The sequence below is a fragment of the Hyperolius riggenbachi genome, chromosome 6 (assembly GCF_040937935.1).
Source record: "Hyperolius riggenbachi isolate aHypRig1 chromosome 6, aHypRig1.pri, whole genome shotgun sequence".
NCBI lineage: Eukaryota > Metazoa > Chordata > Amphibia > Anura > Hyperoliidae > Hyperolius > Hyperolius riggenbachi.
Genome location: NC_090651.1, coordinates 244,470,763 through 244,495,792, shown reverse-complemented (window position 1 = coordinate 244,495,792; position 25,030 = coordinate 244,470,763).

The following is a 25,030-nucleotide window of genomic DNA, read 5'->3' as shown; positions in this document are numbered from 1 at the left end:
GGATAGCAACAGAGGCTGGGCTGTATAGGCAGATCCAGCAGCTGTATGCAGATAATATTCTTCAAACCCACCTCGGGTTCTCTTTAAGGGGGGTAAAGCCCACGGTCCTCAAGTGGTTAAACTGCATGTTAGTAATCTGTGATCACATGACCAATACAGAAGGTATCTATAAAGCACTTCCTCTTAGTCTTGGCCAAATTATTAGTCAGAGCAAAGGCAACTGAGAGGAACTTGTAATGAACTGGAGATAATTGGCAGAGGAGAAGGCAGGAGTCATTTATTTTGGCATTAAGAAAAAGCACCATTACTTCAGCTTCCTAGCTGATTCACAGATACAATCAGATGATGACTCGCAACTGTGCAAGTAATCTCATGATTCCCATGCTGGATGACTCCTAGGAAGGCGGCAAACGTTTATATGAAGGTCTGGTAAACCCCTAGTGTAGACAATTACAATAAGGACTGAGAGCTATACCCAGCATTGAAAGTTACATTACACTTCTCTGTCACACTCAGGCTGTTGAAAATGATACAGTGGTGTGAAAAACTATTTGCCCCCTTCCTGATTTCTTATTCTTTTGCATGTTTGACACACTTAAATGTTTCTGCTCATCAAAAACCGTTAACTATTAGTCAAAGATAACATTATTAAACACAAAATGCAGTTTTAAATGATGGTTTTTATTATTTAGTGAGAAAAAAAAACTCAAAATCTACATGGCCCTGTGTGAAAAAGAAATTGCCCCCTGAACCTAATAACTGGTTGGGCCACCCTTAGCAGCAATAACTGCAATCAAGCGTTTGCGATAACTTGCAACGAGTCTTTTACAGCGCTCTGGAGGAATTTTGGCCCACTCATCTTTGCAGAATTGTTGTAATTCAGCTTTATTTGAGGGTTTTCTAGCATGAACTGCCTTTTAAGGTAATGCCACAACATCTCAGTAGGATTCAGGTCAGGACTTTGACTAGGCCACTCCAATGTCTTCATTTTGTTTTTCTTCAGCCATTCAGAGGTGGATTTGCTGGTGTCTTTTGGGTCATTCTCCTGCTGCAGCACCCAAGATCGCTTCAGCTTGAGTTGACGAACAGATGGCCGGACATTCTCCTTCAGGATTTTTTGGTAGACAGTAGAATTCATGGTTCCATCTATCACAGCAAGTCTTCCAGGTCCTGAAGCAGCAAAACAACCCCAGACCATCACACTACCACCACCATATTTTACTGTTGGTATGATGTTCTTTTGCTGAAATGCTGTGTTACTTCTACGACAGATTTAACAGGACACGCACCTTCCAAAAAGTTCAACTTTTGTCTCGGCGGTCCACAAGGTATTTTCCCACAAGTCTTGGCAATCATTGAGATGTCAAAGATAACATTATTAAACACAAAATGCAGTTTTAAATGATGGTTTTTATTATTTAGTGAGAAAAAAAAAAACTCAAAATCTACATGGCCCTGTGTGAAAAAGAAATTGCCCCCTGAACCTAATAACTGGTTGGGCCACCCTTAGCAGCAATAACTGCAATCAAGCGTTTGCGATAACTTGCAACGAGTCTTTTACAGCGCTCTGGAGGAATTTTGGCCCACTCATCTTTGCAGAATTGTTGTAATTCAGCTTTATTTGAGGGTTTTCTAGCATGAACTGCCTTTTAAGGTAATGCCACAACATCTCAGTAGGATTCAGGTCAGGACTTTGACTAGGCCACTCCAATGTCTTCATTTTGTTTTTCTTCAGCCATTCAGAGGTGGATTTGCTGGTGTCTTTTGGGTCATTCTCCTGCTGCAGCACCCAAGATCGCTTCAGCTTGAGTTGACGAACAGATGGCCGGACATTCTCCTTCAGGATTTTTTGGTAGACAGTAGAATTCATGGTTCCATCTATCACAGCAAGTCTTCCAGGTCCTGAAGCAGCAAAACAACCCCAGACCATCACACTACCACCACCATATTTTACTGTTGGTATGATGTTCTTTTGCTGAAATGCTGTGTTACTTCTACGACAGATTTAACAGGACACGCACCTTCCAAAAAGTTCAACTTTTGTATTTTCCCACAAGTCTTGGCAATCATTGAGATGTTTTTTTAGCAAAATTGAGACGAGCCTTAAAGTTCTTTTTGCTTAAAAGTGGTTTGCGCCTTAAATATCTGCCATGCAGGCTGTTTTTGCCCAGTCTCTTTCTTATGGTGGAGTTGTGAACACTGACTGACCTTAATTGAGGCAAGTGAGGCCTGCAGTTCTTTAGATGTTGTCCTGGGGTCTTTTGTGGCCCCTCGGATGAGTTTTCTCTGCGCTCTTGGGGTAATTTTGGTTGGCCAGCCACTGCTGGGAAGGTTCATCACTGTTCCATGTTTTTGCCATTTGTGGATAATGGCTCTCACAGTGGTTCACTGGAGTCCCAAAGCTTTAGAAATGGCTTTATAACCTTTACCAGACTGATAGATCTCAATTACAGTACTTTTGTTCTCATTTGTTCCTGAATTTCTTTGGATCTTGGCATGATGTCTATCTTTTGAGGGGCTTTTGGTCTACTTTTCTGTGTCAGATAGCTCCTATTTAAGTGATTTCTTGATTGAAACAGGTGTGGCAGTAATCAGGCCTGGGGGTGACTACAGAAATTGAACTCAGTTGTGATAAACCACAGTTAAGTTATTTTTTAACAAGGGGGGGCAATCACTTTTTCACACAGGGTCATGTAGGTTTTGAGTTTTTTTTCCTTACTAAATAATAAAAACCATAATTTAAAACTGCATTTTGTGTTCAATTATGTTATCTTTGACTAATAGTTAACGTTTTTTGATGAGCAGGATCATTTAAGTGTGACAAACATGCAAAAGAATAAGAAATCAGGAAGGGGGCAAATAGTTTTTTACACCACTGTACTTAATGTTCAGCAGGTAGTTTGAATGACCTAGGCCAAAATCCACCACAGATTTAAAGAGAACCAGTCACAAACAGGCATTTGTAGTAATCTGACTTTTCACCCCCTTTGCTTATAGTATGCTTGTTTGATAAGCTTTCAATCATTTTCTGAGAGTTTATTGACCAGAGATAATTGAGCATGTCAAAAAGTCTCTGCTGAGCTTGTGGGGGAGGAACAGTGGGGGACAAATTGTCATATAGCTTGTAATGGATCAAAGGGTACAGTGCTAGCGGTTAAATGGAATCTTAAAGGACATCTGTAACCTGTGCAGCGCATATGAATAAACATAAGTATCTATTCAGTGAGACCCCCAGACCTTATTGGTTTGATTGGCAATAATGCCAATAATAAAATATTAGTATTTGATACCAATATTTTACTATTAAAGTGTAAAATATTGGTATTAAGTACTGATATTTTACTATGGCAAAACCTAACCCTATTCTCACACAGAACCCTCCCCCCTGATGCCTAACCCTAATCCCTCCCCCCGCAACACCCTAACTGATGCCTAACCCAAACCCCAAACACCCCCAACCCCAAAAGTCCTACCTTACGCCTAACCCTAACCCTAGCACATACTTCCTCCTACCTGACACCTAACCCTAAATACCTCCTCCCGCACAAACTTTCTACCTTACACTTAACCCTAAGCCCCCTGCACAAACTTCCTACCTGACCCCTAAGCCTAAGCCCCCCGCACGAACTTCCTACCTGACCCCTAAGCTTACCCCCCCCCCCCTCGCACAAACTTTCTACCTTACACCTAACCCTAACCACCACCCCACAAACTCCCTGCCTGATGCCTAACTCTAACCCCTTCCCCCACTCACATACATGAACTTCCTACCTGACACCTAACCCTATATCCCTCCTCCCGCACAAACTTCCTACCTGACACCTAACCTTAACCCCCCTGCAAAAACGTCCTACCTTACACCTAACTTTAATCCCCCCGCACAAACTTCCTACCTGACCCCTAAGCCTAAACTCCCCCCCCCCCCCCCCCGCACAAACTTTCTACCTGACACCTAACCCTAACCACCACCCTACAAACTCCCTACCTGGTGCCAAACCCTAACCCCCCCTCCCACACACACACACATACACACAAACTCCCTACTAGAGATAGCCCGAATGGTTCGCCGGCGAACGGTTCCCGGCGAACTTCCGTGGTTTGCTTTTCTGGAAATTCGGTTCGCCCCCATAGTGCATCATGAGGGTCAACTTTGACCCTCTTTATCACAGTCAGCAGGCACATTGTAGCCAATTAGGCTACACTCCCTCCTGGAGCCCCACCCTCCTTATTAAAGGCAGGCAATGTCAAGCTTTTCACTCACTCGTGTGCCTGCAGTAATTAGTGAAGGGATAGCTGGTGCAGACTCTCATAGGGAAAGCTTAGTTACACTCTTCTAGGCTTCTTAGCTTGCTCCTTGCTGATTCTTATTGCTAAAAAAGCAACCCACAACAGCTCTTTTGAGAGCTAATCTTGTTCTTGTGATCTATTTTATTCTTTTGTGTGTGTGTGGGTCCCACTGACATTTGTGTTGCATAGACAGCCTTGGTAATTCCTACTGTGTGTGCCACTGCCGGGCCCAGCACATTCAGTGACTACTACCTGTGTGTGAGACAGGTGCACATTGTAATACCCACTGCATATACCTACCTGTTGTTCACTGTGCACCCACCCACCTACGTAAGCGCACGCAGTGTCACTGTGCCTGTCTGTGTGTGACAGGTGCACATTGTAATACCCACCTGTTGTTCACTGTGCACCCACCCACCTACGTGAGCGCACGCAGTGTCACTGTGCCTGTCCGGTACCTGTCTGTGTGTGACAGGTGCACATTGTAATACCCACTGCATATACCTACCTGTTGTTCACTGTGCACCCACCCACCTACGTGAGCGCACGCAGTGTCACTGTGCCTGTCCGGTACCTGTCTGTGTGTGACAGGTGCACATTGTAATACCCACTGCATATACCTACCTGTTGTTCACTGTGCACCCACCCACCTACATGAGCGCACGCAGTGTCACTGTGCCTGTCCGGTACCTGTCTATGTGTGACAGGTGCACAATGTAATACCCATCACTGCATATACCTACCTGTTGTTCACTTCAGTGCACCCACCTACCTATGTAAGCGCACGCAGTGTGATATACCACCCCGTGCATACCTGTTAACTGCACCTGTGTGACTGCACATTGTATTACTCAAGTCAGTGCATACTTTGGGAAAGCTGACACATGTACCCTGCATGGCATATGTGCTGAATCTAGTAATTCAAAGATTTGTGTCAAAGTACCCAGGCTTAGAGGACATCCTGAAGCAGGCCAGGAAGTTGTGTGGGCATTTCAGGCGGTCTTACATGGCCATGGCACACTTTGCCGAGATTCAGCGGAGAAACAAGTTGCTTGTGAGACGCCTCATTTGCGATAGCCCGACTCGCTGGAATTCTACCCTCCTTATGTTCTCTCGCCTGCTAGAACAGTAGAAAGCCGTCACCCAGTACCTCTACAATTTCAGTAGAAGGACACAATCTGGGGAGATGGGGATGTTCTGGCCCAACAACTGGACGCTGATGCGAAATGCATGCAGGCTCATGCGGCCGTTTGAGGAGGTGACCAACCTAGTGAGTCGCAGTGAAGGCACCATCACCGACTTGATCCCGTACGCTTACTTCCTGAAGCGTGCCGTGCGTAGAGTGGTGCATCAAGCTGTGGAGGAGCATGAAGAGGAACAGTTAAGGGAGGAAGCGTTGTGGGATAAATTCTTATCAGAACCAGATGTTTCCTCAACACCTGCGGCAGAGGGGGAGGAGGAGGAAGAGTCGTGTGGGGAAGAGGAGTCAGACTCGGATGATAAGGAAGGTGTTTCTTTGGAGGAGGAGGAGGAGGTGGTGGCAGAAGAACAACCGCAGCAGGTGTCGCAGGGGGCTTGTGCTGCTCAATGTTCAATGGTATTGGTCGTGGCTAGGGGAGGAGGAGGACTTACCTGACGTCACGGAGGAAGAGCAAGAGGAGATGAATAGTATGTCTGGATCCAACTTTGTGCAGATGGCATCTTTCATGCTGTCCAGCCTGTTGAGGGACCCCCGTATAAAAAAACTCAAGGGGAATGAGATGTACTGGGTGGCAACGCTACTAGACCCTCGGTATATATTTATATATATTGTGGACAGGCCAAATTTGATCAGCTGGACAGTCACTGTTCTGTCATTCAGCTACCTCAGCCCGGCGACCATATGGGCTTGAAAACCGACACGGCCTGCATTCTCGCCATGGTGCGCACCACTCCAGCATGGCCGTCACTACACAAACAGCTGTTTGCGGTGTGTTACACAGTTAGTTTGGTGTGTCAGTGTGAAGCAGTACTCTAATTACACTCCCTGATTGATGTATACACATGCAAGATGTTTTAAAGCACTATAGGCCTGCAATTTAGCTTTCAATGTGATTTCTGCCCTTAAAACGCTGCTTTGCGTCAAATCCAGATTTTTCCCCGGGACTTTTGGCGTTTATCTTACTCTGCCATGCCCCCTCCAGGTGTTAGACCCCTTGAAACATCTTTTCCATCACTTTTGTGGCCAGCATAAGTGTTTCTAGTTTTCAAAGTTCAACTCCCCATTGAAGTCTATTGCGGTTCGGGGAAAGTTCGCGCGAACCGAACTTTTGCTGAAGTTCGCGAACTGAAAATCGGAGGTTTGGGCCATCTCTACTCCCTACCTGATGCCTAACCCTAACACCCCCCCCCCCCCCCCCCCACACACACACACACACACACACACACACACACACACACAAACTCCCTACCTGATGAGAACAGAAAAGGGTGGGGGGAATCATTTGTGTGCTGAGATGTGCACCCCTGCAGCGAGGCCTTAAAGCTGCAGTGGCCTATTTTGTTAAAAATGGCCTGGTCACTAGGGAGGTTTAACACCGCGGTCCTCAAGAGGTTAAAGGAAAATGTTTTGGGGTTTTGTTTTTTTTATTATTTGTATTCTGAACCTTTTTTGTTTATTTTTGTTTTTCTAAATTGCAATGAGGAAATATGGTTGGAAACATTATATTTGTATCTTCATTTTAAGCTGCAAAGCAACAAAATGTGAATATTTTCAAGGGGGTGATTATTGTATATTTCCATTGTGTGAACACACAAAGAAATTACTATTTTTCAACTACCAAGATGAAACGGTAGACTGTCTTTTTAAGCTAGAAGTGATTATGCTTCCACAGTAGACATTTTGAGTTTATCTTGCACATTTATCCCTATAATTTTATAATTATTTTAGCCACAGCGATCCTTAGCATAATGACGTATTTTAGTCGATTGCTCTCATATGTAACAGGCAGCTCTTAAAAAGACTGCAGGGGAAAAAATGATGTTTACGTGGTAGGAATAGTGTACCAAGTCCTATGAAACAGCTCCCCCTGCTGGGCATTTACCTTATCCATAAACGGCAAACCTAATAGGAATGTAAAGATGCCGTAATAGGTGGTTGTGTTACATCTGACCACAGTATATGGTCTGAGAGTGAAAGCAGAAGACCGCAGGCACTCTTCTCTTCCTGTGAGTCAGAATGACTTATTAAATGGTAGGGTTTGGCCCTGCTGTATTTCTACAGCTGCACCATCCTTTCTGATGCTAATAATTTATGAGGCCAAAGCCTTCCACCATTAAGGAACATATATTATACAGTGACAGTATGTCACGTACATGCAGGATGTGTATTATAGACTAGTGCAAAGAAACCTTTTATCAGCACTAAGCAGAGCCGGGACAAGGTCCTCCAGCACCCAAGGCTGAGACACCAAAGTGCGCCCCCCATCCCTCCCACCCCAGCCATCACACACTGATTGCTATAGACTAAGAGGCGCCACAGGGCCCACAACCTCCCCAACACCTTAATATCTAGTTATCTGGCTTGCAGTCACTGCCATGTATCCCCTTTTCTTATTTATTTCTGCTTCAAACACAATTAGGAATGACAGCTGAATGAATTCTGCGCCCCCTCCTACACTGCGCCCTGAGGCTGGAGCCTCTCCAGCCTATGCCTCGGCCCGGCCCTGGCACTAAGCACTTGTTAAAGAGGAACTGAATTAAAAAAGTGGTTTGAACGCATTGCACCTACAGCATTCTAAAAAGAAAATACAACAATCCTAGCTAAACCTCACCCACTGTTGCAGGGCCGAGCCAAGGCAGAGGTGAGAGAGGCTCCAGCCTCAGGGCGCAGTGTGAGTGGGGGGGGGGGGGGTGCACAACTCTCTCAGCTATTATTCCCCTATTGTGTTTGTAGCAGAGAGAAATAAGAAAAGGGAATACATGGCAGTGACTGCAAGCCAGATAACTGGAGATTAACCACTTAAGGACTTATTTTTTACAATTCAGGCCACTGCAGCTTTAAGGCCTTGCTGCAGGGCCATACAACTCAGCATAGAAGTGATCCCCCCTTTTCTGCCCACCAACAGAGCTTTCTGTTGGTGGGCTCTGATCGCTTCTCCTGTGTTTGTTTCTTTTTTTTTTCTTTTTTTTTTAATATACATTTTTGCCTTTTTTTTATTAATTTAATTTCCCACCCTCCCTCCCCCCCCACCGGCAGCCATCTGCATGTCTATGATGAGAATCTTCTGTTTTGCCACATAATATGGGAAATGCTGCTTTCTTACATGCTTTTTTTTTCTTCTTTTTTTTTGAGGGTGGTGGGGTGTCTGGAAGTGTGTGTGGCTTTTATTTAGGAAACTCAGGCCCACAACCTTTGATTTACTCAGCCAATCAGTGAGGAGCAGGAATCTGGGAGGGGAGATAACAAGCTTCCATCTCTCCAGCAATGTACCAGAAAGGAGCCAGGCTGACTGAGCTAAGATTCATTGCCGCACAGACATTTATGATTACATTGGAATGCTTGCAATGCAGGGTCAGGATATAGACTAGTTAATAAACATAGAGCAATAGGTAAATGGAATTTGATTTTATGGCTGACAATCCTGCTTCAATGTTATACAATCAGGCTATAGTTAGATTTTTTTTTGTAAACAACAGCAAGTTATAGCAATTGCAGAATGAAATACAAAGGTATTCTATTAACTACCTGCGGACCGCCGGAGTATAAATCTACGGCGGCCAGGGGGCGCTGCGGTTCTGACCAGATGTAAACTCTACGTCCCATTCACCGCGCGCCCCCGCCCGTCCCCGCCGCTGTTGCCGCTCGATCTTCGCTGCAATGTGCTGCCCTGCCGCCTCTGTGACAGCAGAGCACTGTGAGCCGGGCAGGAGCCGTTTTCATTGGCTCCTGGCCCTGTCATTCCTGTAAGCCGTTCCCATTGGCTTACATTGAGTGACAGGGTCAGGAGCCAATGAAAGCGGCTCCTGACCGGCGCACAGCGATCTGCCGTCATACTTATGGCAGAGAGAGCAGCCTGCAGCGGGGACAGAGTGACGTGACCGGCGGGAGCGGCGGTTTACTGGACCAGCACCCTCTGGTCCTTAAGGGGGCAGAGGGTGCTGGTCCCGAAGTGGTTAAGTAACATTACATTTCAAAATGATTTATATATTACAGTGTTTACATATTTTATTTCATATTTTAGTGGAGTTTAGTAAAGGTTCTTTTTAACATGTTATGTCATGTGTATGACTGTAAGTTCAATGTAAAGGAGCCCATTATTGGTTACATTTTAAATGAACTATTGTATTTTCAATCAGATCATTCTGATTGTGTTGTATTAACCAGCTGAGCGGTCTGGACGAGCTCAGCTCGTCCAACACCGCCAGCGGCTGCCGCTCAGGCCCTGCTGGGCCGATTTTAATGAAATAAAAAGCAGCACACGCAGCCGGCACTTTGCCAGCCGCGTGTGCTACCTGATCGCCGCCGCTCTGCGGCGATTCGCCGCGAGCAGCGGCGAAAGAGGGTCCCCCCAGCCGCCTGAGCCCAGCGTAGCCGGAACAAAAAGTTCCGGCCAGCGCTAAGGGCTGGATCGGAGGCGGCTGACGTCAGGACGTCGGCTGACGTCGATGACGTCACTCCGCTCGTCGCTATGGCGACGATATAAGCAAAACAAGGAAGGCCGCTCATTGCGGCCTTCCTTGTTTATTCTGGGCGCCGGAGGCGATCGGAAGATCGCCTCCGGAGCGCCCTCTAGTGGGCTTTCATGCAGCCAACTTTCAGTTGGCTGCATGAAATAGTTTTTTTTTTATTTAAAAAAAACCCTCCCGCAGCCACCCTGGCGATTTAATCAGAACGCCAGGGTGGTTAAGGCCGAGAAGCTGGTGGGCCCAATCAATCCAGAATGATCGCATTATTGATGTTTCCTTAAAGAGAATCTGTATTGTTAAAATCGCACAAAAGTAAACATACCAGTGCGTTAGGGGACATCTCCTATTCCCCTCTGTCACAATTTTGCCGCTCCCCGCCGCATTAAAAGTGGTTAAAAACAGTTTTAAAAAGTTTGTTTATAAACAAACAAAATGGCCACCAAAACAGGAAGTAGGTTGATGTACAGTATGTCCACACATAGAAAATACATCCATACACAAGCAGGCTGTATACAGCATTCCTTTTGAATCTCAAGAGATCATTTGTGTGTTTCTTTCCCCCCTGAGGGGGGAGTGCAAAGCAGAACCACAACACTGAAGAACTTGGCAGCCTTCCAGACACAGGCTGACAAGTCTGACAAGGGAAAGATACATTGATTTATTACAGAGACTGTGATAGTACAAAGTGCTGCAGTAAGCCAGAACACCTTAGAATAGCTTTTAGAACTTGTAGGATGATAAAAAACAGGATGCAATTTTTAGTACGGAGTCTCTTTAAAGAGATGGCTGAATGGTGTGGAAGATTTTTCTCAGATACGACTGCAATTACAAACGTAATTTGGATCCATTAATTTTGTGGATTAACTACAATTAATTAAGATCTTTGCCATTACATCCAAATGATCTTATAGAAAATATGATCGCCCGCTAGAAATAGCACCATTAATGCGCACCTTTATACAATATTGACTTTCCTTTAACCTCCCTGGCGGTCTATTAAAAACCGCCGGGGGGGCAGCAAAGCACTTTTTACATTTTTTTTTTTTTTAAATCTGTGCAGCGGCATCCCCCGCCCTCTTCGATCACCTCCAGCGATCTCCGATCAGGAAATCCCATTCAAACAACGGGATTTCCTGGAGGGCTTCCCCCATGGCGACGGTTGGCAAAAAGTCATCGACGTCGTGACGTCATTGGGAGTCCCGAGCTACCCCTCAGCGCTGCCTGGCACTGATTGGCCAGACAGCACACGGGGTCGGGGGGGGGGGGCAACGCGGCGAGCGGCGGACAATCGGCGGGTAGCGGCGGCGATCGGAGTGCAAAGTGCTAGCTGCAGGTTGCAAAAAAAAAAATTAGGCAAATCGGCCGAGCATGAAAAATCCTCCTGCGCGGCATAGCCCGAGCTCAGTTCGGGCTTACCGCCAGGGAGGTTAAAGGAAACCAGAGACCTAATAAAAACATTTTTATACTTACCTGGGGCTTCCTCCAGCACCATGCCCACGGATCGCTCCCACACCGCCACGATCGCTCCGTTGGCCGTCAGAGATATACGTAGAGGGCGCACTTCTCTTGCGCAGACTGGCTGCAACTGGCAGAACTAACGGGACCCGATACCGGAGCTGCAAGCAGCAGAGGAAGGTCGCGTGGGAGCGATCCGTGGGCATGGTGCAGGAGGAAGCCCCAGGTAAGTATACTTTAAGTCTAATACATAATTCTGTTCTTTTTAGTTAGATGCAACGAAGGCTATGCTGTAGCATACAGGCGGTGCTCCAAGGTGTCTTTCTCAGCGTGATTTTATAGCAATGCTGCCATTATGTCACCTCATTGCATATGAAGCATTCAAGAGCCAGGAAGCTGTGCTTAAAGCATCATTGCCTGTAAATGATACAATCCCAGTTCCCTCCTTGCTTATTAGTCAGGGAGGTAATGTGTTAGATCATAAATAAGAAAGTAATCCTAAGCAACATCAGACTCCGCTATTTATTTTAGCGTACATAAATGTTAGCCTGGGGGACATCAGTGTAAGACAGTCTCATTGCACTCAACATTTTTAGATGAGAAAGAGGGGCAGCTTTAAGCATTATAGCATCTGTGTAAGGCCCGGTTCACATTAGCATTCACTATCCGGATTTTCCGGAACTGATCCGGACCGCATACTGTACAAACGGAACGTATGTTCCGCATAGCAATGTAAAGTCTATGCGGACGTTCACATACGTACGTTCCGTACAGTACGGAGCCGGACCGGATCCGGACTCCGGACACTTTTCCAACATGCGCTATTTTTTGGGTCCGGATCTCCGGCCCACGCACCCGGACTGGAGCCTGACTGCACCATCAGGAACACAGAAACCAATGGGGAACGGAAGGCACAGAACACACTGCCTACAAAAACCTGACGTTCTACCCAACTTCCTATGAGTATCCAAGCGGCCATTTCGGATGGGGAAACATGGGCCAAGCATGTCTGGAGTGAAGCAGCCGTGACAGACATGCTGGAGCTGTTTGGCAGAATGTCGAAGGTGGAGGTGAGGCCTACAGCGGAGGAACCTGATTCTACAGGTGCACCAGGTGCACCTCCTGCTGACCCTAACCTTTTTTTCTTAAAATTTCGCTATTTTTTGCCCACGGATCCGGATGGCAGCCTGATGCATGCCTGATGCAAACGGACCGGAACCGGACCGGAACCGGATCGGAACCGTACGGTTCTGATCAGGATCAGGTCAGGATCAGGTCAGGATCCGATCAGGATCCGGTCCGTTTACTTGCCAAAACGCAAGTGTGAATGGGGCCTAAAGCTCAGTTCACATGGACAGGTTGGAGGACAGTAAACAACAGACCTGCATTAACAATATGCAATATATCATCTTTTTGTTGCTAATAAGAAGACGTTGTGGAGGTTGTTAAAATGTCTGCAATACATACACTTTAAAACACCCGTGTGAGCACTGACTAAGATAAAAGCATCTTAAACATCTCCAGCCATGGCCCCACCATACCACTGGTTACCTTCACACTACATCTCCATTAAAGCCTGCATCACACCACTAGTCACATCCATGTGACATCTCCTGCCATACTGACACCTCATGTACCTATGAGGTTATAGAATGGTTCATTTCTTGAGAAGTGATACATTTTGCTCTTGTGCCAGTTTTTTTTATCTGTCCTATCTGATCTATTTAGCCCCAATACATTTCTTAAAGGACATCCGAGGTGAAAATAAACTGATGAGAAAAACAATTGTACCTATCCTCCTTCTCCTAAAAATGACTTTTTAGATATCCCACAGTTTTATTTTATATTTAAATCTAGTTTTTTCATTGTCTCTGCTCAATGACACCTTCATTAAAGTATACCAGAGCTCAAATCTATGAATTATTGACCCTTTTTATCTCTTTCCTGCTCCAGGAAGCCATTTACTGACAGGAAAGTGTTTTATGGCTGTAATTACTTATCAGTGACAGTTATGCTATAGTCTGACCCAGTCCGACCCGGTCCCGACCCAGACAGAAACTGTCACTTGCATACCTGATGATTAACTCTTTCAGGCAGAGAAATAAAAAAGGAACACATCCTAGTTATTTGTGTGCTTGGCACTGTACATACACATGTCTATCTCATCATGTCACATGTCACCTTGGTTGTCCTTTAAACCCTGTATATAGTACTGAACAAGTTTCAAATAAGTCCTAAGCTTGTTAGCTGTATTTTTTAAGGAATAAGTAATTACACACTGAAGTGCTTCCATGACTGTCCATCTTAAAAGCTAGAGAACAAGAAGCAATAGGTAGAAACAGCATTGCTTATGTGAATGTTTTCCTGCAATTACAGAACTCAACCTCTAAAATACAGATTTTTGTACACCCTTCCATTAGATTCTATGCTTTTAAGTAAGGTCAACTCAATGAAAAAATAATTTTTGACAGACCACTCTTCTGGTTGAACTCAATGTTTTCTGGTTGAACTCAATGGAGGTATGTCTTTTTTCAACCCAAATAACTATGTAACTGCATAACAATAACAATCTAGACAGAAAGCTTATCTTAGGGCTGAAAATGCACAGCCCAGTAAAACACAAACAGAGTCTTATGGTAATGCACCATTTAAATATAAATATGAATAAATGTCTATAAATCTCACTAATATAAATTTCACCAAGTTATATTATAAATGCGAAAATGTGGATGTTTGGATGTTTGTTACTCAATCATGCAACAATGGCTAAACAGATTTGAATGACATTTGGCCCACACATAGTACATTACCTGGAATAACATATAGGATACTTTTTATCCCCTTAACCAAAAAGTGGGCAGAGACAAAAACAAATACAATGTCAACTGCAGCCATTGTAATGGCCCATACTCACGGGCTACAAATGTCGCCGCAACACGCGGCGGGCGTGTGTTGCAGCGACAGGTCGCCCGTGAGTATGCGGCGTTGCACGGGCGCGCACCCCGAACTGTCGCTCGTCGCTGATGTCGCCGGGCGATTGAACCGCTCAATTGCCTGGCGACAGTCGCCGCCGCAATTGTTGCTAGACTAGTGACAGCAACAAGATAAGTAATACATTGGGCTTCCGGCGGGGGGAGGCGCAACAGCGACAGCTTCCGCCGCATCAGTTGCCAGGTCCCTCCGCCGTGTGTATGCGGAGGGACCTGGCGACGAGCTGTCGCCGGCCTGTCGCGCACACGCTCACGTGTGCTGGCGACAGGCCAAAAAGTTGCCCGTGAGTATGGGCCATTACACTGTTAATGGTGGGGTTCTCAATCTTTGCACAGTTGGTCACTGGGTGACTGGGATTAATATTCAGAAAAGTGGGTGGAGCCTACACAAGCCAATCAAAATTCACCTATTGAATTTCAAGGGGAATATTTAATTGCTGCAATTCTTGCACTGTTAATAACACAAGCCTCAAACCTGGTACAGTTAGTCATTGGGTGACTGGGGTTCAAATTCAGAAAAGGGGGTGGAGCCACAAACAGCCAATTAGATGTGTTTCATTTCAATGCAAATTATTAATACCAAAGACCGCAAAACTCACAAACTAGGTTATTGAGTAATTGAGTAATTGTGTGTTAGGGTTAGAAAAAGTGGATGGAGCCAACACCAGCCAAATATATACCCAGGCAACACCGGGCCATCAGCTAGTGTATATTAAAAGTGGATAAGAGATCTAGGTAAGTGAAACTCTAAGATTCATTTTTCAAGAACATTCTTCCAAATCTTCACGAAAATATAGGCAAATAATAAACGGGATGGGAACTGAATAGAGCTGTATATGTAAGTGGTGGAAGGGACTGGACTATTGCCTTTTTCTTCCCTTTTCAGATCCTGTATTTGTAAAGAAGGTCAGCGCATTGGTAAATACCCTTTGACTGAATACTGTTGTGCACCATTTGGAAATTTAGTTGCAGCGTGGAAACAAACAACTTGTACTCGGCGAATTCTTCCATTGGGGTAATTTACATTATTATGTCAATATGTAGAGCCTTGAAGTGGCCAAAAAAAGAATTTTTATAGTGTGTAAGTGAATATCAGTAGGAGTGAGTAGTGTGTCAGTGAAGTATCTGAGATAAAAGTAGGAATGAATGAAAATGTTCTAGTAAATCAAGAAATATGGCTGATGTAAATAAATAGGGCATGGGAACTTATTAGAGTTGTATATATTAGAGGTGGGGACTGGGGATGTGTCAGTATTATTTCCTTTTTCTTCTGTTTTAAGATCCCACTTTTTTAAGGAAAGCCAGCATGTTGAGCAAAAGATAGTTGGCAAACACCACTTGACTGAATACCATGGTGCGCCTTTTGAAAATTCAGCGGCAGTGTGGAAGCAATTAATCTGTACTCTGCAAATTCTTCTTTTGAGGTAACATACTGTTTTTAAGTCAATATGTAAAACTCTGAAGTGGTCACAAATTGAATTTAAAGTGTGTAAGTGAATATTAGTAGGAGTGAGTGTGTCAGTGACGTATTGGAGTGAAAGGAAGGAATGAATGGTAATGTTCTAGTAGATCCAAAAATATGACTGTTTTAAGTATATATAGAGAAAGGCAATTTCATTTTTATTTCTACTGTACTTCACTGTATATATGTTAGACTTATAGAAGTGTTGGAGTGAAAGGTAGGAATAAATGAATTATAGAAGTGTTGGAATGAAAGGTAGGAATACATGAAAAAGTTCTGGCAGATAAAAACTGGATAAAACTAGTTCCGGTATGAAACTGAAGGCTGGGAAAGAGGGGGGGGGGGGGGCAGTCAGTATTAGGTCCTTTTTTCTCTTTTTAGATCCCATCTTTGTAAAGAAAGTCAGCTCATTAAGCAGAAAATAGATCCCTTAATTGATTGCCATTGATTGTATGCCTTTTGGAAATGAGAAATTAAGTGCCATTGTGCGAGCAAACAATTTGTACTTAGCAAGGAAATGAACAGCGCTACTTAAAAACAGATGAGTGCCTACCTGCAAAAGAGTGCAAGCCCCACTTATGGGATAAAATACACACTGAGCATACACATGACCTGTCTACCACTGGAGGATGTTGGTTTCCTGTAACAGCTTGCATGCAACTTGTTAAGTACTCGTCCCTCCCACTGCGAAGAAGTCAATCCTCCATGGGAGGGGACCTAACACTAACTAAATCCTACCTATGCATATGCGTGTTTACAAAAAAAAATTCAAGTGTAAAAGTGAATATCAGTAGGAGTGAGGAGTGTGTCAGTGAAGTATTGGAGTGAAAAGTAGGAATGAATGAAAATGTTCTAGTAAATCAAGAAATATGACTGTTGTAAATACATAGTGTATGGAAACTTATTGGAGCTGTACATGTTGGGGGATGGGGGGTGTCAGTATTATTTCTTTTTTCTTCTGTTTATAGATCCCAATTTTTGTAAAGAAGGCCAGCATGTTGAGCAGAAGATAGTTGACAAACACCCCTTGCCTGAATACTGTTGTGCGCCTTTTGAAAATTCAGTGGCAGTGTGGAAGCAAACAATCTGCTCTCTGCAAACTCTTCTACTGGTGTAATTTACTGTTTTAATCTCAATATGTCGGGACCAAGTTCGACGAAGGCTTTTTATAAGCCGAAAGCTTACTTACTGTTTATTCATCCCTAAGTTAGCCAAAAAATGGTATCATTCTGATTCAAATTTCCTTGCTTTTACTGATGGCTAAAACGGTACATCACTCTATTGCTTCTACTATGTCAATATGTAAAACTCTGAAGTGGTCACAAATAGAATTTAAGGTGTGTAAGTGAATATAAATAGGTGTGAGTGTGTCAGTGAAGAATTGGAGTGAAAGGTAGGATTGAATGAAAATTTTCTATTAGATCAAGAAATATGACTGTTTTAAGTGTATGTATAGAGATGGGCAATGGTTGTTTTTTTATTTCTGCTGTACTTCTCTGTATAGAATGCACTTGAAACAAAAAGAAAAACCGAGAGCCCAATATAGTGCAGTAAGTCTAACAATTGTTGGCAAAATAATTAACAGATGTCGATATACTCACAAACACGGGTTACCACATAGGCAACCACTTGAAATGCAGGTGGGGAGCATTAGAACCTGACCCCACTCAGGTTTAAGAAGTCGCTCTCTGTAGATAGAAAGAAGGGGAAAGTCCCCTCCACCCAAGGTGGACCATATACTGTGCAAATTTGGACAGAGGCGCCAGGCAGGTTAAAATGATCTAAAAACAACTAAAAAGGAGGAGTACAGGTGGACTTACCGCCTGAAATGATGGACAATCGAGATTGTTAAAATCGCAAATAACAATTTATTTTGGCACTCCGCAACACGTTTCGCAGGTATAACCCGCTTCATCAGGCAAGGAGTGCAAGCTCAAAAAGGTCCAATAGTGGCAATGCGCCTCTGTGAGGCTTGCCTCTCCTTGCCTGATGAAGCGGGTTATACCTGCGAAACGCGTTGCGGAGTGCCAAAATAAATTGTTATTTGTGATTTGAACAATCTCGATTGTCCATCATTTCAGGAGGTAAGTCCACCTGTACTCCTCCTTTTTAGTTGTTTTTAGATCATTTTAACCTGCCTGGCGCCTCTGTCTCTGTATAGAATATTAACTTTGGTTTGGGCTTCAAACTAAATCCAATTTGAAAGTGAAGGCTATGATGTCTGAGAGTGGAAGCGTGATTGTGAAAAAAAATAGTGGATGGGAACTTATTAATGTTGTAAATATGTTGGGGGGCAATATTTTTCCTTTTTCTTCTATTTTTAGATCCTATCTTTGTAAAGGTCACCATATTGAGCATACGTTAGATGGCAAACATCCGTTGACTGAATACTGTTGTGCGCCTTTTGGAAAGTTTGTAGCACTGTGGAACCAAACAATTTGTACTTTGCAAATTTTTTTGCTGGGGTAATATACTGTGTTTTATGTCAACATGTAGAAGCCTGACATGGTCACAAACTGAATTTAAAGTGTGTAAGTGATCATTTGTAAAAGAGTCAGTGTGTCAGTGAAAAATTGTTGTTGAAAAGAAAGAGAAAATGAAAACATTCTAGTAGATTAAGAAATATAACTGTTGAGAATAAATTGGAAATGGGAAATTATAAGAGGGCTGTGTGTGTGTGTTAGTTCCTTTTTCTTCTGTTTTTAGACTCCATTTTTGGAAAGACATCCAGCATGTTGAGCACAAGATAGCAAACACCACTTGACTGAATACTGTTGTGCACCTTTTGGAAATTTTGTGGCAGTGTGGAAGCAAACAATTGGTACTCTGTGAATTCTTCTATTGGAGTAATGTACTGTTTTTATGTCAATATGTACAACCTGCTGTCTAAGTTGGGGGGGGGGGAGCAGTATTTTTTTTTCTTCTATTTTTAGATCCTATCTTTGAAAAGGTCAGCATGTTGAGAAGAAGATAGATGGCAAACACCCCTTGACTGAATACTGTTGTTTGACTTTTGATAATTCAATGGCAGTTTGAAAGCAAACAATTTGCACTCAGCAAATTCTTCTATTGGGGTAATGTACAGTTTTTATGTCGATATGTAAAACCCTAAAATAGTAAGAAACAGAATCTGAAGTGTGTAAGTGAATATTAGTAGGCGTGAGTGTGTTAGTAAAGAATTGGAATGAAAGGTAGGAATGAATCATGGGCGTCCGCACGTCTGGCAAAATAGGGCATTGGCCCTCCCCTAGCCAGCTGCGCCCCCCCCCCCCCCCCCTAGAATGCCGAACCCGGAAGTATGAGGCCACGGCCGCCAGCCGCCAAGCTGACAGTCTGGCTGCTGCTGCTGCGCTGCCTTGAGTCTCTCTCTCCCTCTCTGACTCAGGCTGGGCTTCAGCTGGGAACCGGGCGGGCGGCTGGCTGATTATCGGCGATAGCCGATTGCGGGGGACGGGCGGGAGGCATGGCAACAGTGTGGAGTCACGTGGTGGAGCCTGGAGGAGGTGGTCATGGTGTCAGGGCAGCAGCCGCCTGCATCTGCAGCACGATCTGAAGCTAGGCTGGCCGCTCTGCTCTTCCTCCTCCTGCCTGCTCCAGCGAGTCCCGACCGAGTGACTGAGTCTGACATGACGTCAGCCAAACATAAACACTACTCTCTCGGGGAGGGGGATCATGCGTCCAGAGCCCAGCCCACAGACAGATGTCAGCAAGGAGCCGGGCATGGCCAGGGAGCTGAGGGAGGAGGGAATTTCTGCAGACTGAAAAATGAGTCGGGCCACCTGCAACTGTGTGTCTGTGTGTATGGTGTACCTACTGCTGTGGTAAGTTCTGCCCAGACTCCCCACCATTTGTGCAGTCAGTGATCTAGAAATCTAGAAATTTCCAGACCAGTCTTATCCAGTTTTAGCTGGTCTGGTCAAGCTGCACACACATGCTGGCACTGGAGAGTGAGCGACTGGCTGTTCCTGAGGCTGATAATGTGAGTGGTTTTCTTTGCCTGTTATTTGTGTTATTTGTGTGAGTGACCCTCATAGTGTGACACCCCACTGGGGTGTCAGTCAGTGTCACTGTCCCCACCATTTGGTAGTGCCAGACCCCACTAGGCCTGAGCTCAGTCCACACCATTGCCCTCTCCTACCTGGCAAGTTGTGTCTGTTGCAGTTTCTGGAAGTGTGAGAGAGACTGCCGCAGTACGATTGCTTAATGGTGACACGATGCTGCAGTACGATTGCTTAATGGTGACACGCTGCCGCAGTACGATTGCTTAATGGTGACACGCTGCCGCAGTATGATTGCTTAATAGTGACACGCTGCCGCAGTACGAATGCTTAATGGTGACACTCTGCCGCAGTACGATTGCTTAATGGTGACACTCTGCCGCAGTACGATTGCTTAATGGTGACACTCTGCCGCAGTACGATTGCTTAATGGTGACACGCTGCCGCAGTACGATTGCTTAATGGTGACACGCTGCCGCAGTACGACTGCTTAATGGTGACACGCTGCTGGCTGCCGCAGTACGATTGCTTAATGGTGACACGCTGCCGCAGTACGATTGCTTAATGGTGACACTCTGCCGCAGTACGATTGCTTAATGGTGACACTCTGCCGCAGTACGATTGCTTAATGGTGACACTCTGCCGCAGTATGATTGCTTAATGGTGACAACGCTGCTGGCTGCCGCAGTACGATTGCTTAATGGTGACACGCTGCCGCAGTACGATTGCTTAATTGTGACACTCTGCCGCAGTACGATTGCTTAATGGTGACACTCTGCCGCAGTACGATTGCTTAATGGTGACACTCTGCTGCAGTACGATTGCTTAATGGTGACACTCTGCCACAGTACGACTGCTTAATGGTGACACTCTGCAGCAGTACGACTGCTTAATGGTGACACGCTGCTGGCTGCCGCAGTACGATTGCTTAATGGTGACACTCTGCCGCAGTACGATTGCTTAATGGTGACACTCTGCCGCAGTACGGTTGCTTAATGGTGACACTCTGCCACAGTACGATTGCTTAATGGTGACACTCTGCCGCAGTACGGTTGCTTAATGGTGACACTCTGCCGCAGTACGAATGCTTAATGGTGACACTCTGCCGCAGTACGATTGCTTAATGGTGACACTCTGCCGCAGTACGATTGCTTAATGGTGACACTATGCCGCAGTACGATTGCTTAATAGTGACACGCTGCCGCAGTACGACTGCTTAATGGTGACACGCCGCTGGCTGCCGCAGTACGATTGCTTAATGGTGCTTAATTAGACTGAATATGGTAGGATTAGATAGTTAGCGCCTCTTGACTATGTACTCTATTTAGCACTGACATCTTCTGCAGCACTTTACAGAGTACATACTCAAGATGAGCTAACAATCTAATCCTACCATATTTAGTCTAATGTCCTACCTTATTGGGCTCTATTCACAAAACCATGTGCGGTAACTCTTTTTTGGGTGAAAAATTACCTCCAGTTATAATTCACTGAAGATAGTGAGTATTCACAAAAAATGTACCAAGTGTGATAAATGTTTGATAAAAGTGCGGTAAAACAGGTGATAAAACGGTCAGTAATATGTACGGAAATAAAGCTTTTTTGACCACTGTAGGGCAGCCCATATGCTTGCCACCCATTACACAGAGACGACCCAGGATAGCCTGTCACATTACCAGTGGGACCTCAACTCTTGCACAGGACAGAATGAAAACATATATAAATGCGCCTTGTATGTATATAATTTAGCCTGTCTAATTCCCCCTCATCTGTGAATAATCACAACTGTAATTTGAGCTCTCAGCTGTGCCAGTTGGCTGCCTCAGCAGAACAGCTAATGTGTAAACACAGGATGTTAACCCTATGTCTGCTTCCATGAAAGCAGGAAGTACATACACTGGAGATTTTTTTGTTAGATTTGTATCAGCTGTAACAAAAAAATGTTTTTCTTTAAAGGTTATTATGCTGTTGCTTATCTTTTAGAGCATCGGCATCTATAAAATCATCTAAAAGACTGTACGAGGTCTGAAAGTGCGCTTTGCGATTAGACACACTCGTCTTTGCTGCCTTCTATGTAAATTTGACATGAACTCAAGCAAACAAAGCTCAAAAGGCTCCATCCTGAAGGCCAAAAGCAGAGAAGTGTTAATTATCACCTACCATTTGTAGGTGATAAAAAAATCCTTAATTAACACCAACTTTTCAATTGAGAATCTCAAATTGGAGATACATTTTGAGGTAATTACCACACTTTTATCTCACTTTTACCGCATGAGGTAATTTAGGGAGAAAAAAATTTGTGAATTTCAAAATGGAGATATTTTTGTCGGTGTTTATCACTACCTAATTTAACTCATGCGGTAACTCATTGAGAATAGAGCCCATTGTGTATTTATATAGCACTGACCAATTCTACAGCACCTTAAAGTTCATAGTCAGATTACTGAACTGGGGGGGGGGGGGGGGGTTGTAAGCGTGTTGAGCAGAAGATAGTTGGCAAACACGAATTAACTGCATTCAGTTGTGTGCCTTTTCGAAATTTCTTGGCAGTGTAGAAGCAAATGATTTTTACAGTGCAAATTCTTTTATTGAGGTAATTTGCTGTTATTTATGTCAATATAAAGAACCTTTATTTTAATTTTAATTTCAAAGTGTGTAAGTAAATATTAGTAGGAGTGAGTGTGTCAGTGAAGAATTGGAGTGAAGGGAAGGAATGAATGGAAATGTTCTAGTAGATAAAGAAATATGACTGTTGAGAATGAATTGAGGATAGGAAATTATTAAAGCTGTATATGTTGGGGGGGGTGCAGGCAGTATTTTATTCCTTATTTATCCCTCTTTAGGTTTCATTTTTGGAAAGATGTCCAGCATGTAGTTGTACAAGGCATTGTTGCTCCTCTTCCTGCATCATGGCCGCGCAGTAGGCGTGTGAGTCCACCACGCATGCGCAGTAAGTGGGAGCCGCGGGCCCCATGCTACCACGCATATGGGTTCACGTGGCTTCTGTGTGGCCATGATGCAGCAAGTGGAGCTGCATGGCCGCGATTTGAAAGGGGGGTTTCAGACCGCCGAGAGATGCCTTGATGGGATCCTGATACTTTCCTCCCTTCAGGGTAATGTCTTATTTTGAACCCAAGCTGCGGCTCAGTATTACTTTAATCAGTTTTTTGTAATCCATGTACTCACATTTTCTCCTAGTCCCTGCATCCTCATATTCTGCACTAGGCTATTATTGGGGAACCCTGGCAAAAGTATTTTGCAGTATACAGTGACATTGTATTATTGAACAGGCGATGATTTTGAGCACTTGTACAAAATGACATTTATGATTGCACTTACACTTTAATCTGGATTGCAATGCAGCCAAGCTGAAGAACCATATTACTGTAATCTCACAAGTCTGGTGTGCAGAGGGTTAACAGAGTATGTCTGATAAATGTAAGTTGCAGAGTTGCAAAACATGGTCCACAAACAGCATTTTATCGGTGAAATCACAACACGGGCTTGAAGCGAATGCGTGATGTGAATATCAGCCACGCGTTTGTCATAATTGGCAAAACTGATCATATCGCAGCCAGCTACGCCTTCATCCATCTCGTATTGTTGGATCTGCAGCGAGTAGATCATGCTAGGCTCTGCCTGTTGATTCTGGGTGCCAATTAATGCATCAAAGTCCTTTGGCACAGCAGGGGTTCAGTACAATAGGATGGGAAGGGTAGAGTGGAGCGTGCCTGTGATCTCGCCATCTCCCTCACATCTGCAACTTATACATTATGTCTCTGGATAGAAGCACATCCATTGAAGTGGTATCCGCAGTGACAGTGGCACCTGCGCACTACTGACGAAGGATAAGAGCATGCAGATTTTCCCATCCCTGGCTCCCTGGCCTTGAATTGTTTTGTTCTGTTCTATCCTTGCTTGAAAACCTCACAATGAAAGCTACAGGTGATGTCTGTCTCCGTTTGTGTTTCCATGCTGTTACAATATTCCAGCGATGACAATAAAAATCATGAAAACAGACCTGCCAGTTCTCTGCAGTGAAGCTCTAAAGCACAGAACAGTGGCAGAAGAAAAATGTACTCTGTGTGTATGAGACAGGTGTGCATTACATATATCAGCAGGTATGAATTGTGCCTTTGGTTTGCCATTTGTTCCCCCTAGCTAAAACTGTAACGTCAGCAAAAAGTATTATTTTGTGTTGTGCTGATCCTCTGCTTTCCATAGATTGTGCTAATGATCCTCTGTCTTCAAGAGTTTCTGAGTCACTGGCCAAAAAGAAGTGTACAAATCCTGCACTAAACAGGTTAAAAGAGGCTCCCTGGTTGTATATAAAAGCGTTTAAAAACAGTGTAAAAGCGAAAAAGATCCTCTTCACACCCCCATACGTCCACCCGCTTGGGTGGAGACAGAACGCACGTGGTGCACGTCTGTCTCCCTCTTTTTCCAAAGGAGAGCGACCGCATCCAGGTCCCTAGCGACCTCCCCGAGTGGAGTCGGGTTTGTTGTCTCCACCTGCTTCCTGTGGTCGGTTGCCCCTCTGCAACCCAACTTTGTGAGTAGTTTCTTACTTTCTACATCCACCATTTTGTTTTGACGTACGGTACCATTGGGCTCCCGCTTTTGTCTCCTGTGTCTCTTCCTAGAAGGTGTTTTGACACCAACCACCCATGTACAGATCCTGATTCTACTGGCTGCATGCTTGTTTCAGGTGTGACTTAGGCCCGGTTGCCGGGCGGTAAACAACGGACGTTCATAAGGTTAAGCAGCATTAAAGCACAACTGAATCAAGAGGGATATGGAGGCTGCCATATTTATTTCCTTTTAAGCAATGCCAGTTGCCTGGCTAGCATAATGAGATTCTGCCTCTAATCCTTTTAGCCATAGACCCTGAACAAACAAGCAGCAGATGAGATGATTCTGACATTATTGTCAGATCTGACAAGATTAGCTGCATGCTTGTTTTTGGTATTATGCAGACACTACTGCAGCCAAATAGATCAGCAGTCCTGCCAGGCAATGTGTATTGTTTAAATGGAAATAAATATGGCAGCCTCTGTATTCTTCTCACTTCAGTTGTCCATTTGCCATTTATGGGCAGCACCAGTAATGTCATTCACTGCTGTTTACCATCATTTGCGCAAATGCTGCGTTTTGACCCCAGTGATTTCCAT